At 41.5% G+C, this 15,925-nt stretch overlaps 1 protein-coding gene and 1 long non-coding RNA gene across 3 annotated transcripts in view; both read left to right on the top strand.

Annotated features, from left to right (window-relative positions):
* Positions 1 to 15,925, top strand: part of LOC132146955 (immunoglobulin gamma-1 heavy chain-like) — a 364,816-nt gene that overhangs the window by 290,319 nt on the left and 58,572 nt on the right. The window lies entirely within an intron of this gene.
* Positions 1,933 to 4,220, top strand: LOC132147339 (uncharacterized). Of its 2 annotated transcripts, none has more exons than XR_009434907.1 (5): positions 1,933 to 2,258; positions 2,875 to 2,980; positions 3,377 to 3,658; positions 3,840 to 4,007; positions 4,118 to 4,220. It is a non-coding gene; the product is annotated as an uncharacterized LOC132147339 (long non-coding RNA). The 2 variants fall into 2 exon arrangements; XR_009434909.1 differs by having other exon boundaries at positions 4,126 to 4,212.

The following is a 15,925-nucleotide window of genomic DNA, read 5'->3' as shown; positions in this document are numbered from 1 at the left end:
TCGGCGCTCACGGCAGCTGACTGGGATTCGGCGCTCACGGCAGCTGACTCAGCCGCGACTCTCTCTGCGGTACTCACAATAGCGGGCTCTGGGACAGCACCTGGGACAGCGCTTACAGTAGCGGGCTCCCTTTCTCCTCCTCTTCCTCTTAGGTCGCGGTGTGGTAGTCATAGCCGGACTTGTGACCGGTTGGAGAAGCTCAGCGGGATCTGTGACTTGCGTTGGACGGGCAGTCTCAGACAGCGCTGACTCAGCCGAGGATGACTCCGACGAAGAATCCCACGAAGTCCGTCTCCCTCGTTTACCACGAAGATTAACAGGCGTGGGAGGTGCCTCAGGACTCGAGGAGGTATGTGCCTGATCCCCCAGTGTTGCAACGGCCAGGAGACGACCCTCTGGGATCACTGGCAGCTTGGCCGAAGATGGGGACCTTGAGGGGTAAACCTGCGGCTCCTCCTGGGAGATACTCTCCCATAGTTGGGCATAGTTCCGCAGGATCCACTCACCCTCGGACGAGTATGGGAGGGTGACCCTCTTCTTGTCAGTAGGGGATGACAGCCAGCATTGTTTGCGGAACTCCAGTTGTCGCTGGAGTTTGGAGGACCCCCTGTCTGCTGAGTTCCTTATTGGTCGGTACATTCTGTCAGGGTGGGTGGTGGAGGGATGAACTCAATTGCAGACAGTTGTCACAGCAACACAGTTTAATGAACAAATAACAGGAAAAACAAAACCCACGAGGGGGAAAAACAAGGGCTAGACAGACGAAGGATGACTAAACTAGACTAACACTTGACAAACTAGACTACAACAGAAACAGGAACAAACTATTAACTTGACAAGACTCTCAACAGGCTTACTCACTGACAGCTCAAGGTTAGACAATGTACCGACACAGGACAGAGAACATGAGGAGATTAAATGGGGAGCAAACTAATCAGGAACAGGTGACACAGGTGAAAGCAACAATCAAATGATTACGAGATGATGACAAGGGGGCGGGGTAAGGTGACAAGACAACGCAAGCACATGGCCCAAACAAATGGCCATGTGCTTGTACATAAAACATGGGCCTGTCATGATCCTGCCCCAAGACCAGGAAAATTAGGACACGAATGCAGAATCATGACACTATCTATCTATATGTAGCTCGATGTGTATTTATCTATCAATCTATCTTGCAATCTATATATCTAGTTATGTAGCTAGCTGTATCTATCTATCGCACCAAATATCCCTCATCTGACTGCATCCCATTTTCACTCATGTGTTTCTGTCTTTTAGGCTGTGATAAGAAGTACGGTACGGGTTGCACTTTGCTTTATGTAATAATTGCCAAATATTTTGATTTCAGATATGGGAAAAGCTCTTAAGATGACTACACGTTTCAGGAACATTAAAATTAGGGATGGGACGATAACCGGTTTTATCGATAACCGTGATAAAATGTGCTGAAGGTTAGTAATATCGTTTAAAAATGAATTATCATTAAAACCGTGTTTGATTATCGCGGTTTTAATAACTCGCTATTAAATCATGTCTAGCCAGCAACAGTCTGACGCAAGCGCAGCGCACAATGTTTTTTTTTGTTTTTTTTTCGAGAAGGAATGGCGAAAGTCAGTGACTTTTCTATGCTTTTCTATGCTTCTACACTTTTCATTGTAAGGAAGGAAATGCCACAGAATTTAATCTTTCTTTAAATTAAGTGCATAGAGTTGCTTGTTTTATTAGTTGTTTGTTGATTATTAAATATAAAACTTGCTGAAATGTTTTCAGTGTGAGCATCAACTATTTTTGAACACTTTCATCTCGTTTCAACAAAACCGTGATAATATTGATAATCGTGATAATTTTAGTCACTATAATCGTGATATTAAATTTTCATACCATCCCATCCCTAATTAAAATTAAGTTGGTGAGGAGGTCATGTCATACCTCAGTCAAGGTCTTCCCCAGCCCAGCTACAAACAGACCCTCCCTTCGACCCTTCTATTACATCTCAACTGGCTGAACCTGATGATGTGACACCAAGCTGTTCTGAGAGTGCATACAGTAAGGCAAAGAAGAGAGAGCTTCATGCCTGGGATGCAGTCAAGGATGAGATGCTTAAGGTGTCGTTGAATGTTCAGCACCAATCACTACCCAGTGTGTTGTCTGCCGAGAACATGCTGATTATAGGTGCCTTGAGTGCAGCTCCACTGCAGTGTTTTGTGAGGTTTCCCTGAAGAGGACTTTCACTGCATCTTCCTGAAAAGTGGATTGTAAGAACAATAGCATACAGAAGGGATCAGCAACCTTTTCGGCATGACGTGCCATTTTTTATTTTTATGGTTAACCACTGTGCCAAGTGTGCACAGCCCCCACTCTCTTTAACGTTAAACTGACGCTTCGCGCTCTGCTTCTGTGAACAGTAAACCCCGCCTACTTTGATCTGATTGGCCATCTCAGTCATTTTGACATTGACGAGTGCTGTTAGACCGAGGCTTTGATCTGAAGCACCTAGTATGTGCAGTGTTTGCACGTGCATCCATGCAAGTTAATTCTCACACTTTAATAGTATTTGTAGCTCCTAACAGGCTGTGTGACTATGAGAAGTTATTACATCAAACTGTTCGTCATTATACAGTTTTCCTTATTGCTTGCGTGCCAGCGATTATCCCTCTGCGTGCCACTGTTGGCACGCGTGCCGTAGGTTGCCAACCCCTGGCATACAGTCTTACATTGCTATTGTTTATACTTGCATACAGACAGCAAACTTACAGTAATGTCTACAGATTCATTAGATACTTCAAATTGTTTTAGCACTATGCATTATCAACTGTTAGTGTCACAAGTTTGTTGTTTTAAAAACATTAGAGCTATCCATCTTTCTTACAGAATGTTTACTATGAGCCATCCTCCCTGGGGTTATTCTTATATTTACCAGAAGACCATGGCACCCATGCTGTGTACACAAAGAACATGAAGGTCATTGTCAGCACAGGTTTGTCATTTTACCTGATACAAAATCTTAATGTATTTAATTTTATTGACAGGTTAAGGAATTCAATCCTATTACATGTGGAGTAATGATTTTCTTTAAGGAATTAATCAAATTTGTGATACAATAAAAAAAAAAAAAAAGTTGTTTGTTGATTCCAATAATTACAAACATTAAGTTATATGTGACAAACTCAAGTGATTTAGTCTATACTATATAAACTAAATGTATACTTTAAATACTATCATGATAGGTAAAAATGTATAGCCTGAATCCACTGTAAGTCCCTTTGGATAAAAGCGTCTGCTAAATGCATTAATTTAATTTAATTTATACTGATATGGTAGTCTCTATAGTACTAGGTTATGTTTTTGTTATTTTCCTCTTTATATTTGGCAGGACGGCTCTGCACCGTTACAGTCAACATGTGTGCGTGTGAACCAGAAACCTGTACTCTGCTAAGGTATGAGCTCTGGCCAGCAACAGCCGACAAGCCCCAGACAGCCTTCTCCATCCCTCTGCTAGAGCTTTTTGTTTGTCTGTCACTGGAGTGTCAGGTTTCTGTTGAGGGTTTTTGCAACACCCCATATCCCATTTTAGGCATCACCACTTCCGACAAAGAAGTTTGGTTGATATTTGCCCACATTAAATGATGGAACCATATGCCCAGCATGTCCAAAGGTTGGTTATAATTCCAGCGTGGTTCTTGTTTGATTAAATTAATGGCATAGAATTAAAATCTGAATTAATATCAAACTAAGTTAATTTGTGTAAGTAGTATTATAATAGAATAGTAATAGTATAAATGTATAAACCTGGTGCAGGTACAAAACCAGTGTTACTGTAAGTGTTTGTTTTCCAGGCGGATGGAGATATGATTGTCACATTGGATGCCAACTTTGGCCTTGTGAGGAAGCAAAGCTCCAGTACAAGTGCAGTTGAGGTATTACATGGAACCCGCATGTTTGTTGATGAAGAGGATGTAGAGGAATACCTGCTATCACATCTTGACAGCTCAAAGCCTCAAGAGGTTAATCATTGTTGCAGAATTTCATGGCCTGAGTCCATGAAATATTAATTAAACTTGTGAAAAAAGATCTCTATTCCTCCCATAAATCTATGTATTCCTTAAATCTTTAGGACTGCAGTAAGCTGCTCTCATTCAAGGTCTCCAACAGCTGGAAAGAAAACGACATCAAGCCACTGTGATGTTTAACCCACATGTACCAGACATTGTTCCTGCAGACAACCCCTACTTGTGTTAAGCCCTCCCCATGTCAAGCATACAGACACTGGTATACAATGATGATGGTGATAATGATGAGGATGCCCCTGATGATGACAATGATAACTAGGACTGTAAGCATTGGTATGACAGGACAGGGCCTGTATTTACAAAGCTTCTCAGAGTAGAAAAAGTCCCAACTGGCCTAAAATCCTCAGACTGTATATTTGAACCTGAGGTTCACAAGCACTTCATAAACTTTTTAAGTCCAAAGAAATGGTTCTGATGTTGTTGCAGATCATATAAGCCTTTCATGGTGGTGGAGGAATATAATTACTTTACTGCATTACTTGTGCAGACATGTTGTTTTACTAGGTCTGATCTATTTTAAAGCTTAGGCACTGTATTTAAGCATACATATCACCACTAGTCTGTCTGTATGAGTACAAAATTAAAAAATAAACTGTCAATAAGTGTTACTGTACAAGCACAGTAAAATATTTCTAAAAATATTGCACTACTGTTATTTTGCATAGAATACATTGTTCAACAATATTTTTGCACACTCATCCAACTGCATTTATTACCATTGTTCTCACGTTCCTGCTGTTCATAATGTATATATAATCCTTCATTGCTCTGTTCATAATGTACATACAATCCCTACATTGCATTCATATTTATATTCTGTATATACTCTGATCAATATTGTATATAGCAACTCCACTGTACATTCTGTATATCATAGCTTTACTTACTCTGCACATTTATGTATATAAAACACTATATTCTTGCACTTCTGGATAGATGCTAACTGCATTTCATTAGCTCTGTACTTGTACTCTGCATAATGACAATAAAGTTGAATCTAATCTAAAAAATTGTGTTTACCATAATGTAATATGTTATTTACTGTAATGTACAAATGTGTTCAATGTGTGGGAGGTGTTTTGTTTTTTTGTGAGCTCACCATCAAAATCCCCTTGACTGAGTTGAAATGACAATAAATTATTGGATCTTGAATCCTCTGAAGCAACTATGAGTTTGTAAAAAAAAAAAAATGTTTTCAGCCATGGTGCTCTGCACTTATTCACAGCACATTTAAAGTCAATGAAAAGTAATTTACTTAAAGGGGTGGTTCGGGATTTTTGACATCGGACCTCATTTTTAAGTCAGCCTGGTTGTTATTCATCAGTGGAGACATTTTTTTTTTTAATTATCCAGTCTTTATATTTGGATAGATAGCCGATGCTAGGCTAGCGCGAGTCAATGGGTATATTTTAGCCAGCCATTAAAACCCGTTTTACCCACTCCACAGTGCACCAAACGCAAATCAATTATAACACTATAACGAGTATCGATGCAAATTTCCGTTGAGAGAATAATGTTAGAAATCAAACTTACCTTTCATCTCAATGATCCTAAAGGAACTAGTTTCTCAGCCGCTGCGGAATTTTACTTGTGTGATGGCCTTAAAGGCCAATTTATACTTCTGCGTCGAGGGTACGCCGTAGTGTACGTCGTAGGCTACGCACGTAGGTGACGCCGTCGTGAGCATTTATACTTCTGCGTTATGCGTTGCTCTGCAGTTGCACCGCCGAAACGCTAGTTGTCAAAAAAGCAAAAATAGACTAACTGCAGAAACGTATCTTATTCCCCACACAACTAGTGCATTTCATTGTTGCTTATCAGTGTAGAGCTGCCGACCATTATGCATAGCAATGTCAAGAGAAGGGAAGTCGTGGCATAATGGTTAGAGAGTCGGACTCCCAATCGAAAGGTTGTGAGTTCGAGTCCCGGGCCGGCAGGAATTGTGGGTGGGGGGAGTGCATGTACAGTTCTCTCTTTACCTTCAATACCACGACTTAGGTGCCCTTGAGCAAGGAATCGAACCCCCAACTGCTCCCCGGGCGCCGCAGCATAAATGGCTGGCCACTGCTCCGGGTGTGTGCTCACAGTGTGTGTGTGTGTTCACTGCTCTGTGTGTGTGTGTGCACTTCGGATGGGTTAAATGCAGAGCACAAATTCTGAGTGTAGCGCCCTTCTCCCTTCGATTTAAGTGGGAGGGGCCCTGGGTAAGTTTATTTTTAGATCTCTCTCTAAGTAGCCTCTGAATATTATTAATTTTATTTCAATAAACCCTTATCTTTTCAATTAGTGTGCTTAATAATAGACTACAATAACCACAGAGTCAGAAATAAAATATAAACTTTTAGTAGTTTACTCAAATAAAAAAAATTAAAAAATCAAATAGCAATTGGAGATAAAATAAAAGTTAACCCTTTAAAGTTTTACAACAAAAGGATCTTTCCTCCTTCAAACTCAAATCAACAATTTACAAATACAACACTGTATTAATATTCCGTATCACTCTGGTTATTTATATAACAGATAAACTAATAAGATGGACAGTAAACACAAAATGCCACCAATATCACCAATGTGTTGATTAGTATACTCAAGTTCAACGAGTCTTTGTTGTCTCAACACAACGGTTACGGCTCACAAAACATTCCCCAACAGTAATCAAAAACACCCGGGTGTCAATTCAAATATACAAATTTAAATAAAATAAATACCCTGATGCAGGCCTGATACGATGCTGGGGTTCGTTGAGGCACAAAACAGGTTGCCGCTTCACTCAACGAGTAAACGAAATAAACAACTGTCTTACCGATCGTTAGTTCAAGCCGGCTTTCATGACGCACAAACTTCCAGCACGAGGGGGATTGCTGTCCGATTAACTGACGGCAGATCAGCAAACTCGTCCAACGCTGCCAGAGGAACCACTGAGAATCCCTGGTATCTCAGGGCGCTATCTGGATGTCTTCTATGGATTTGGTAAGAGAGACGATTCACGGTAGTTTTCCACACACGCGACCTCGCGTCTCTCACGTGTGATAAGCGCTGTTTCTTGAGAATCGCGCTACTCAGTCATTTGATAATCAAAGGGGAAATTACTATCCCCACACGTTCAAACAACATTTTACCAACTTTAAATCAGTTCTCGTATGGACAACTGTCCTAAAATGGTATCTTTTATCAAACTAGTTCTCAGACATGAACGATCTTCCAGCCATCACCTCTTCTTCCCGGACGTCACTCCCGTCCCCGCCCCCTCAACATTTAACCAATCCCAGCTCTTAACAGTGGCAAGTACTTTTAACTCAACACATAATCATACATTTTCCTTCCTTTTCAATGAAAATAATATTATACAAGGAAACCAATACACATACAATACATGTATATAAATAAAATATTAGAAAATAATATTAAGGAAATATTACTAAACCAAATGAATACCCAAACTATATGAATAAATTTCAACCGGGCTTCACCCTCCCCCCTTTAAATGTCTGGATGTCCCCATACAGACTAGTGGACTACCTAATATTTTCTTTTAGGATCTTACCTACACTACTGCTTTACGTTTCTTGTGATTGACTTTTTTTCCTATTTGAATTATTACTCCTCTGTGCACAATAGTTAGGGGCTGATCTCTAGACTTCCCTGGCTTGTCATAGGTGAGTTTAACAACTGGCTTTACTCTCCTTTTTTCCCTAACTGGTTCACTGTCTTCCATTTGCTCGCTTGTCTCTTCTTGACTTTCCTCTTCATCTTCTACAGAAGAACTGGACGAACTTGAAACGTCGCTCTCTGCATCCTCTTCATGTACCACTTCTTCTTCCTCAGTACCAAGGTCTTCATGGAGCAGGTTCCTTTCCTGGTATACCAATTCTGACTGGCTGGGCAAAGTGTCATTCTTATTCAGTGTTCCCTCCAGATATGATCTGTAAGGTTTTGAAACATTGTATTCAAACTCAGAGGAAGTCTCAGAAGATGATATATCTTCATTTGTCAGTGCGGGAGCATCAACATCCGTTCTTTTCTTCCTCCTCACTGGGTTTCTCTCCACTTTGCTCTGTGGCCACCTCACAAGTTGCCCTATGGGTAACAGTTGGTCTCTGTGAAGTGTTCTGACCTTTCCGCTTCCTGTTTCAGGTTTTACCCGATATACTGGTATATTTGGGAGTTTCTCACAGACTACATAGGGTACTGGACTCCATCTGGTTTGAAGCTTGTGTTTACCTTTCAACCCTAAGTTCTTGATCAACACACGATCCCCAGAATTCAAGGATTGAAATGACACTCGTTTGTCATATGATCTTTTATTCCTTTGATGGACTTTGTCAGCCTCTTCCATTGTTGACTGATAAGCCCGTTTCAGCTCTTTTTTCATATTGCTTATATACTGTGAGTGTGACACATCATCCATCCCATCTGGTGAAGTTCCGAAACAGATATCTACAGGTAACCGGGCTTCTCTCCCGAACATCAGGAAATAGGGCGAATACCCAGTAGCATCATTTTTGGTACTATTATAAGCATGCACCAAGTAAGGTATCTGTTGGCTCCAATTTCGTTTCTTCTCAGCATTCAGGGTTCCAAGCATAGCTAAGAGGGTACGATTGAACCGCTCAGGCTGCGGGTCACCCTGAGGATGATACGGCGTTGTCCTTGATTTTCTTATACCAAGCAGGTTCAACAACTCCTTTATCAGCCGACTCTCAAAGTCACGACCCTGATCTGAGTGAATGCGTGCTGGTAGGCCGTAATGAATGAAGTACTTCTCTACCAGTATTTTAGCAACAGTAAGAGCTTTTTGATTCTTACTGGGAAACGCTTGTGCATAACGTGTGAAGTGATCGGTAATTACTAACACGTTGCCCAAACCTTTTGAGTCTGGCTCCACAGAAAGAAAATCAATACACACTAAGTCCATCGGCCCACTACTCGTTATCTGATGCAATGGGGCAGCTCTTTGACATGGACTCTTACGAGTAATGCAAGCTCCACAGTTCTTGACATATTCTTGCACGTCAAGAGACATCTTGGGCCAATAGAATCGATTTCTCAAAAGTTCTGTAATCCTTTCTACCCCCAGATGACCTAAATCCTCATGCATGGCTTTAAGAACTACTTCTCGGAACTTGGTGGGCAAAACCAATTGAAAGAATTCTCGATCAGACTTTTTGGTTACTCGCTGAAGCAATCCATCTTTCATTAATAGTTTTCCAGCTTCATGCCTCAATGCCACCACTTCGGGATCTGTTATTTTGCTTGACCACTTTCGTTCCTTCAGTGCAGTTATCGCCTGTCTCACAGTCAGATCTTCGTTCTGAGCTTTAATCAACTCTGGTTGAGACAGCAACTGTAAAGAATTAAGCTCCAACCTGGTGGGATAGGCATAAGCTTCTGGTATGGACTCTGGAGGGGCTCCTAGCTGTTCCACATATCTAGGATTGTCTTCCAAAGACACCTGAGAACTCACCCGTTGACATATGGACTTTACACCCGACACAGGTATGTCCCTCCACTTGTTAGCCTCATCCTCATCCACAAATCTTCTGGACAACAAATCAGCATCTGTGTTGCTCTTTCCGGGTCTATACTGAATGCTAAAATCATACGTAGCAAGAGCTGCTAGCCACCTGTGGCCTGTTGCATTCAGCTTAGCAGATGTCAACACATATGTGAGTGGGTTGTTATCGGTTCTGACATGAAACTTGGCACCATACAAGTAATCATGGAATTTGTCCACGATTGCCCATTTCAATGAAAGAAATTCCAGCTGATGAATGGGGTACCTTAGTTCTGCTGGTCTCAATTTTCTGCTTGCGAAAGCCACTGGCCGCAATCCTTCAGGGTGTTCTTGATATAACACAGCCCCAAGGCCCTTCAAACTAGCATCCACATGAAGGATGTACGGCTTACTGGGATCGGCAAAGGCTAAAACAGGAGCATGTGTTAAGCAATGAATTATCTGTTTAAAAGCGGACGTGCAAGATTCATCCCATCGATCTCCAAAGGGCTCTGATTCCTTGAAGTAGGTCATGCTCTTTTCTTTGCCTGCCTTCTTTCCTTGTTGTGTCGGCGCATAGCCCTTAGTAAGCTCAGTCAACGGCCTAACAATGGAAGAGTAATTGGCAATGAACCGCCGATAGTAGCCACAGAATCCTAAAAAGGATCGCAGGGATTTCAGGTCCGATGGCTGGGGCCAACTGATCACAGCCTCAATTTTGTCAGGGTCTGTTGCTATTCCATCCTTGGATACTATGTGTCCAACGTACTTCACTCGATTCTGGCAAAAATGACATTTGTCAATGGACACCTTTAATCCAGCTTCCTCCAGACGATCCAGTACTTTCATGAGTCTCTCCTCATGCTCCTCCAGAGTCCTTCCAAAGACGATTAAATCGTCTAGATACACCAAGACTTGGAGTAGGTTCATGTCCCCGACGACTCTCTCCATTAGTCTCTGAAACGTCGCAGGCGCTCCAGTGACCCCTTGTGGCATCCTCTCGAATTGGAAAAATCCTAAAGGGCAGATAAAAGCAGTTTTTTCCTTGTCAGCTTCTGCCATGTCTATCTGATAATAGCCACTTCTTAAATCGAGAACGGAAAACCACTGACTACCTGCTAGACAGTCCAGTGCATCATCAATTCTGGGTGTTGTGTATTGGTCGGGAACAGTTCTTGCGTTCAGGGTTCGATAATCAATACACATACGGACTGCTCCATTCTTTTTCCTTGCAATCACAATTGGGGATGCATATGGGCTGCGAGACTCTTTGATAATACCAACAGTTAAGAGATCTTGTAGATGTTTCCTCACATCGTCTATATCTGCGGGTGCTAGACGCCTAGAGCGCTCTCGAAAGGGTCTTGAATCAGAGAGCCGTATGTTATGCTCTACTCCCTTAGCGTGTCCTACATCCCATTCGTGAAGCGAGAATACTTTAGTTCTTTTGCTCAACTCTTGTTGCAGTCTCTCCCTCCATTCTGCTGGAATGGATGAATCCCCAAAGTTGAACAGTTTTGGATCAATCATCTCATCAACAGTTTCACTCACAGAAGAAGGGCTAACTGGATCTGCTAGGTACAAATGGCCAAGGACAGTTCCTACCGGAATGGTCACTTCTTTCATTGAGTCGTTTTGCAAGGGCACCAGTAGCTGACTGTTTTCCATTGCTTCACTTGGCACTATGACGGTTTGTACTAACACTCCAGCCGGAATTGAAGTCACAGAAGACGCATCTATCATGAGTACTGCTTTCTCAAGAGGCTCTCTCATTTCCACCTCACATTTTGCGCACCACTCACCTCTGGGCGAGAGACTCAGGGGTTCAGGACCTGGCCACTTCACACATCCGACCGCATCATCCAGGTCAAAAGGTATGGTAGCTGTCGAACAAGATGGACCATCCTTCTCTAAGGTGGGCTCAATTTTTATACCCAAGGTATGCGCAATATCGGTCCCTGTTGACTCTTTGCATAACTGGGCCAAACGGGTGAACAGACTGGCGTTTGTGCCAATGATCACAGCAGTCTGGTCAGGGCTTGTAGGACCAGGACAGATCAGTGCCAGAACTGAAAGACTTTCTGAGCCACCAGTAGTTTTCTCTAGGAACTCAATGTTCACTACTACATACCCTATATACGGATAACTGGAGTCACTCAAACCCCACACAGCCAACCCAGACACAGGATGGATGGGAACCTCAGGTAGATATTTTCTGTACCACTTCTCAAAGATTATGGTCACTTGAGACCCACTGTCCAATAAGGCAGAGCATGGCTGTCCATTTACACGCAGCTGTACAGTAGAGGGGGGTCCTATCAGTCCTTCTGGAATTTGCTTTCCACAAAGTGAACTAACAGCACTCTTTTTCGCTGAACAGGAGGTATTACTCTTTTCTGTTTCTGCAGGCATTTCTTTTTGTCCCCATTTCATTTTCCTATTTGTCCGAATCAATTTTTGAATGACTTTATCCTTATTCTCAGGATTTTGACATCGTGGGGCAATATGCCCTTCCTCTCCACAGTTGTAGCAAAAGTACTCTTCAGAGTCATTGTATTGCTTTCTTGGACTTACCAGTGGTTTCCTTGGAGTACTGGCATTTAGGGTGAGAGCTGAAACCCCTTCATGGTGACAGTTTTTCCCTGTGACTTTCCTTTGAAGGCTCTTCACTTGCTTCTTAAGAAAAGCAATTTCTCCTTCCTGTTGAATTTCACTGGCATTTGTTTTTAGACTGGAGGTGGGTTTGTGTTCTACCACGGGCTGAGTTACCATTGTGGCAAACTGGGACTTTAACTCTTTGATTTCAGCTTTCAGAGTTTGAATCTCTTTCTGCTTACCATCCGTTTCCACACTTGTACTGATTTTTTGTACCCGTGTGGTCAATTTTGCACGAGAAGCTTCATATTCTTCTTCAGCCCGGATTTCGCTTAACAGCTCAAGAAATTTAGGAGGTTTTGTCTTTCTTTCTCGGAGTCTCAAATGAAGCAGCATCAAGTCAGCACCAACAGCACCTCTCAGCAATTGCTCAACGCGTACTCGATCACGGAAATCCGCCGGTATGCCACCCCTCTGAACCACTTTGGTTAGGGCACGCTCCAGTCTCCTTAAGAAATCTGACAATTTTTCTCCTACTTGCTGCTGCAACAAACGAAAAGCGAAATACAAGTCATCACCTGACTCTGCAGATCCAAACGCTTGCTCGAAGGCATCCAAATACTCCTCTGGAGTAACATCAGAGCCAGAATCACGCACAGCTTTGACGATTTCTAATGCTGGGCCTCTTAAACTCTCAATGATCCTCCTTTTTTTTTTCTTTGACAGGACACTCGCTTTCTTCCACCATCAAACATGCTTGTTCCATCCAGTGTTCAAACGGTTCCTCGCCTGCAGGAGTAGGTATTGCTCCAGAGAACATCCTCAACCGTCTATAACCTCCTACTTCACTTGAAGTCTTTCCAGTCTTTTCTAACAGATCTCCAACAGCACGGATAATAGCATCAGGCGAAGAGTTTTCGGACGCAGAGGATGAAAACATGGCCTGAATATCCTCAACTTTTCTCCCTTCACTCTGAAGTAGGGTGTGCACTTTTCTAGCAAAATCCTCAGAACTAGTATCATCTCCACTTGAGGTGACAATTTTCCAAGGTTCTGCTCCAGAAACAGGCAAGACTTCAGGGGGTACTAATGTTGGATCAATTTTCTCTTTACTCTCACAGAGAACAAGGAAACACTTGAGCTTATCTCTGAACATCCTTCCTCTTACTCGTACGCGGCCCAGGCACTTGATTGTCTGCATTGTCTCTTCAACCTGTGCTACATCCAAATCTTCAGGTACAATAACCATTAACGCATGGTCTTCGTTCAATGCTTCTCCCCTGCACCAGCCCCTAAGCTCTTCTCTAAACTGCTGCATTTTGTGTGTTTTTTTTTTCCTTACTAAAAAAAAATTAAGGGTATATTTTTGTCACTGTTCAAGCTAAATAATATCAGGGAAACTATAAGATCCCAGCGGTGCCTCCATTTATGTAGCGCCCTTCTCCCTTCGATTTAAGTGGGAGGGGCCCTGGGTAAGTTTATTTTTAGATCTCTCTAAGTAGCCTCTGAATATTATTAATTTTATTTCAATAAACCCTTATCTTTTCAATTAGTGTGCTTATTAATAGACTACAATAACCACAGAGTCAGAAATAAAATATAAACTTTTAGTAGTTTACTCAAATAAAAAAAATTAAAAAATCAAATAGCAATTGGAGATAAAATAAAAGTTAACCCTTTAAAGTTTTACAACAAAAGGATCTTTCCTCCTTCAAACTCAAATCAACAATTTACAAATACAACACTGTATTAATATTCCGTATCACTCTGGTTATTTATATAACAGATAAACTAATAAGATGGACAGTAAACACAAAATGCCACCAATATCACCAATGTGTTGATTAGTATACTCAAGTTCAACGAGTCTTTGTTGTCTCAACACAACGGTTACGGCTCACAAAACATTCCCCAACAGTAATCAAAAACACCCGGGTGTCAATTCAAATATACAAATTTAAATAAAATAAATACCCTGATGCAGGCCTGATACGATGCTGGGGTTCGTTGAGGCACAAAACAGGTTGCCGCTTCACTCAACGAGTAAACGAAATAAACAACTGTCTTACCGATCGTTAGTTCAAGCCGGCTTTCATGACGCACAAACTTCCAGCACGAGGGGGATTGCTGTCCGATTAACTGACGGCAGATCAGCAAACTCGTCCAACGCTGCCAGAGGAACCACTGAGAATCCCTGGTATCTCAGGGCGCTATCTGGATGTCTTCTATGGATTTGGTAAGAGAGACGATTCACGGTAGTTTTCCACACACGCGACCTCGCGTCTCTCACGTGTGATAAGCGCTGTTTCTTGAGAATCGCGCTACTCAGTCATTTGATAATCAAAGGGGAAATTACTATCCCCACACGTTCAAACAACATTTTACCAACTTTAAATCAGTTCTCGTATGGACAACTGTCCTAAAATGGTATCTTTTATCAAACTAGTTCTCAGACATGAACGATCTTCCAGCCATCACCTCTTCTTCCCGGACGTCACTCCCGTCCCCGCCCCCTCAACATTTAACCAATCCCAGCTCTTAACAGTGGCAAGTACTTTTAACTCAACACATAATCATACATTTTCCTTCCTTTTCAATGAAAATAATATTATACAAGGAAACCAATACACATACAATACATGTATATAAATAAAATATTAGAAAATAATATTAAGGAAATATTACTAAACCAAATGAATACCCAAACTATATGAATAAATTTCAACCGGGCTTCATGAGTATGGGTCACCATACTTGGCTGAATGTCACTTCACTTTCACTTTAACATAGCAACAGAAAATTCAGTGGCCATCTCTGCAGTGGTATTATTTTGTTATTCTTTGATTTGCCCCTCAATTTGTCCATTCATTTGAGATTACATTTCTATTTAGATTTAAAGTGAAATGGTATGTGCATACCCTCTATAATTCACACTTTTTGGATCAACCAGGCATCAGATTCAATTTTAATGAATGTAGTGTCTAATTACAACAGCTAGACTTTAACATTTGTAATGAGAAATTGTTTCTTAGACATAGTATAAGTTGTGAAATACTAAAAGGCGTGAAGATTGACATGAAAGCATTTGTATCATTTACTTGCAATTTGTCAATGTTTTTTTTCTGCGCTCGTTTGTCTTCCGCTTCGTGTTGCTTAATGGCGAGCGCTTGTTTGTTTTACCCTTCGCCGCGGTTGCTATGCGCGCGCAGTGCATTATGGGAGTAAAAGTCCCGGTTGTCCGACCTCGAGAATGTGACAGTGTGCCTCATTCAGTAGGTTCCTACATAACTGTTATTGGCTTGAAATTCTCCAGATCCAAGCCTATGTAAATGAACACATTTTTCCCATTCCATTCTTTTTCCCATTGGCTGCTTTCATTTTATTTTCACATTCTTCGTTCAGTGAATGTATATTACATTTAGTTTTATATCTTTACCTTTTTTATTTCGTTGCCATGGTGCTTACGCTGCTATCGCTGAAACCACGTAGCTTGCATGACGTAGTTCCGCCCGAAAGTATTTTATTCACAAGACACTTTTTTTTAAATTATAAATTCAACATTTGTCCACAAAAAAAACTAACAAACATATAACTCAACAATACGATATGTTAATATAACTTTTGCACATTTCTCCTTCGATTCAGAGAAATACATTTTTGGTAGCAGAAGGTTACGGAAGTGCATTGTGTTGTGGGCGGGGTTTGCGGGTTCTACATTTCGCCTAAAATATCTTAAATAAACAAATATATTTAGATTTTCTTA

The sequence above is a fragment of the Carassius carassius genome, chromosome 1 (assembly GCF_963082965.1).
Source record: "Carassius carassius chromosome 1, fCarCar2.1, whole genome shotgun sequence".
NCBI classification, from domain to species: domain Eukaryota; kingdom Metazoa; phylum Chordata; class Actinopteri; order Cypriniformes; family Cyprinidae; genus Carassius; species Carassius carassius.
The sequence above is the reverse complement of the archived record's forward strand: the minus strand, read 5'-3'. Positions and strand labels throughout refer to the sequence as shown.